The sequence below is a fragment of the Clytia hemisphaerica genome, unplaced genomic scaffold (assembly GCF_902728285.1).
Source record: "Clytia hemisphaerica strain Z4C2 unplaced genomic scaffold, Clytia hemisphaerica genome assembly, whole genome shotgun sequence".
In the NCBI taxonomy this organism is placed as follows: domain Eukaryota; kingdom Metazoa; phylum Cnidaria; class Hydrozoa; order Leptothecata; family Clytiidae; genus Clytia; species Clytia hemisphaerica.
Window position 1 is genome coordinate 1,215,741 of NW_027104591.1, and position 3,880 is coordinate 1,219,620.

The following is a 3,880-nucleotide window of genomic DNA, read 5'->3' on the forward strand; positions in this document are numbered from 1 at the left end:
TTCTACGGTTCACACGAGCGTGGGTTATCGAAATTGAAATTTACCAAAATCAAAGATCTGTCAGAGAAATTTCAAAGCGAACTCACACATCATCATCAAGAAAAGACCATCGATCTGATTTGGCAAATGGCATGGCATTTTTCAACACGAGAGTCCCCGCGACCAAATTGGCAAGGCTTTATGCAAACTGCTGCAGTACCTCAAAATAGCGACGATCCGTTTTCAAAAGCATCAGTAAAATTCCTGCCGATTATCGATCTAAGTTCTTCGGATGAAACTTGTCTTTATTCGACACTCCTATTCGTCAAAGATGAAGCAAAAAAGCAAAAGATTGAGGTACCTTGTGTAACATTTGTTCAACCTTTGTGGCAGAAGGCAATTGGAATAGTGGAAGAAAAAAACCTTGATATAGTCTGTCGGCTCGGTGGGTTTCATACACTGATGAGCTTTCTGGGTAGTGTTGGAAAGGTGATGATGGGCTCTGGGCTTGAAGAGTTGTTTGAGGAAGTGTATTCGGAAGATACCGTGAAGCACATGATCTCGGGAAAGGCTTATGCTAGAGCTCTGAGGGCCCATTTGATGACGCAGAGTGCATTGGTTGAACACCTAGTTGAGATCATGGAAGATGAAGGAAAATTACAACCAACAGATAAGTTCCAGTCATGCTACTCCAAACTTTTAAAAGGAGCCCTATCAAATGAAGATCTTGAAGGATTTCAGAATGGAGAGCACGCACAATCATTCAATAAAGAAATGCAGAAATTAACAAGCCGTTTAAGAGAAGATTCGCGAACGGCAAAGCTATGGATCCAATACATCGACTACGTCAACATAATAAAGGATTTCATCATCGCTGAAAGAACCTCTGATTGGCAGCTCCACCTAACAACGTTATCAAAGATGCTCAATCTTTTAGCAGCGACGGGCCATATACACTACGCCAGGAGTGCTAGAATGTACATACAGCAAATGTCAGAACTGTCGTCGAAATATCCATACCTGTTTAACAAGTTTTCGAGTGGTCATCATGCCGTGAGGAGATCAAATCGATACTGGGCTGGTCTTTGGTCCGATCTTGTCATTGAGCAGACACTTATGAGGTCAATAAAAAGCCGTGGTGGATTGACAAGAGGTAGGGGAATGGAAGAGAATGTTCGTCAACTTTGGGTTTCAAGCATGAGCTATTGTGCAGCAGTTCACGATGCCATGACAAGCTTGACTGGAGTGAAGGCTCAAAGCAGTGATCAACACCAAGAGATGGGGTTTTCACGCATCAAAACTGACTTCAAAGATTCTCTCAAGTTCTTTTGTTGGTTGGAAAAACGGAACCCTTTTGTTTACGAGGATGCCCACTTACATTCCTTATCCTCTGGCGTAATTGCAGTTACCGGTCAAGACAACGTCAACTGTGATGAAGCTGAGGTGGTTGGAGGGAGGATTCAAAGCTCATTAGATGGGAAATCATTCACCGACGCTTCAATTAAACGAAAGGACGAAGTGAAGTCTCTCGCTGCCATTGTGAATTCAGTTAACGTAGATGATGAATCAATTGCTGTAGACTCCACAAGTCTTTTCACAAGACTAGCGGCAGTGGCGCAACGAGAAGAAGATGTCGAGAAATACTTTGAATATGAGTTGACACAATTCCCTGAAGCCCTATTCAACCGTGGTTTGATGAGAAAACCAGATAAAGCTTCATTAAGGAACACCATCCTCACAGAAGAAAAGACTTGTCATCCAGATGGGAAGTATGTTATCGATGGTGGTGCCTTGATACATCGAGTGAGTTGGAAAAAAGGAATGACTTTCAAAGAAATCGCACGAAACCATGTGTCATATGTCAGGGGCAATTATGGAAGCTGTTTCATTGTCTTTGATGGCTACAACAATCCAACGTCGATTAAAGCAAATGAGCATCAACGCCGCCAGAAGACTCATGGCTCTTGTCCTGATATTGAGATTTTTCCTGACAACGAATCAAAATATAACCGAGAGCGTTTTCTTTCCAATTGGAAGAACAAACAGCAGCTTATTGCACTCATCACAGATTCTCTTCGCTTGAATGGTCAGAATGTTTATGTATGCGAAGGAGATGCGGATACTAAAATTGTCTCGACAGCTTTGGAAGTATCAAAAGGTGAGCCAACAATAGTGGTTGCTGACGATACCGATGTTGCTGTTATGATGGCATATCATTGGACAAAAGACCTCAAACCGTTATTGTTTCTCTCAGAACGGACAAAGAAATGCTGGGACATTGGTGCATGTCAAACGGAATTAGGTGTAAATAAGGAGCACCTTTTATTTCATTCATGCATGGACGGGCTGTGATTCTACTTCCGCTATCTGTGGCAAAGGAAAAGTTAGTTTTTTCAACCTCATCAAGAAATCGGAAGTCCTACGCGAGGTTTCCGAAATCTTTTCTGACTTTTGGACCAGTAAAGAACAAATTTATGAGGAATCAATCAACGCATTCTTGGAGCTCTATGGTGGAAAACCTGGCATGTCACTTTCATCTTTGAGGTAACCTGCCTTAGAATTGTAAAATTGCTATGATGGTTTATCATTTGATACTTTGTTATCAATGTTCGAATATCTTAATATTGTTTTCGAAAAACTTGATTTGACCTTTGTCGTTTTGTTTTTATTTGCTGCTCTTGAGGTTTACTGGTGTCTCTCTTGGCCTGATCTAAGGTCAGTCGCATGCAAACAAGAAATTTTTCATTTTCTTCACGAATTCAGGTATAGCAAATATCTCGAAATGGTATGTAAAGGTATCATACAACCCGAACGATTACCACCTACATCAGAATCTGCAATTCAGCATGGTGCGAGAGTCCATCTCCAGGTAGGTAACAAGACCTTTAAGAATCAGTATTCGGTATTGCCTTGATGGAATCATTTATTAATAGATTCCCAGAAATAATCATATTGAATAGTAATTCTTAGACAATCCTATTAATTCAGGTCATCCAGTGGAAGATGTTAGACGAAAATATTTTGCCCCCTGTGAAATGGGGATGGGAGAACACTGGGAAAGGAATGCGCCCTGTCAAGAGTTGGAAAAAAATCGCGCCCGAAAACATCTTGAAAGTCATCAGATGCAAGTGTAAATTGACGTCGAAAAACCCTTGTCAACCTTTGCTCCTGCCGGAAAAACGGTATTAAATGCATGCCAGCATGTGGAAACTGCCATGGCAATGATTGCAATAATCAACCGGTAATTTACTGTTTTGGCTTTATCGATCTAGAGCTACAACGAGCTATTACTTTTCAATTCAACATCATTTCCTATATTATGCATTAGTATTATTTTGTTTTTGATTCACCAGGTACGAATGAACGAAGAATACGAAATCGACGAGAATCAGGACGACGGACAAGATTCGACCCCTGGAGACGATCCTCTATTAGAAGATCGTAATGTTTTTGATATTTTTGAGTAAAGCTATTTATTCGGTTGTTGACTTTAAAGATTCCTTACTCTTTTTCATGATTTTTGTAACCAACTTTTGTTCTTCTCTTATAACACCTGTTATGGAGATATAAAAAAAAGCAAACGGCAAACTATTTTTTACAAACGGCCTAATTTCATCACTTAGATATGACCATATATATTATTAGACATTATAGTTGGCTATATTTTATTGTTTGACTAAACATTTACGTAGAAACAATGATTTTTCATTAGTATTTGTCTTTTTTACACCAACATAGGAAATATATACAATCAACAAACTTCATTACTTCAAAACTTTGAAAGGTCACAACCTTTATTGACTTGATTTTCAGGGAAAACTGTAAGCAGAAAAGTTGTTCATCACAAAAAATCCTTTCCAACGATATATGATACTTGCACTACAACATAATTAAAAAATAT

General features: G+C 39.4%; 1 long non-coding RNA gene across 1 annotated transcript; it reads left to right on the forward strand.

Annotated features, from left to right (window-relative positions):
* The first annotated feature begins 2,329 nt into the window (after positions 1-2,329).
* LOC136823648 (uncharacterized) lies at positions 2,330-3,009 on the forward strand. The gene is made up of 3 exons (XR_010849057.1): positions 2,330-2,523; positions 2,743-2,848; positions 2,968-3,009. It is a non-coding gene; the product is annotated as an uncharacterized lncRNA (long non-coding RNA).
* Positions 3,010-3,880: the final 871 nt, after the last annotated feature.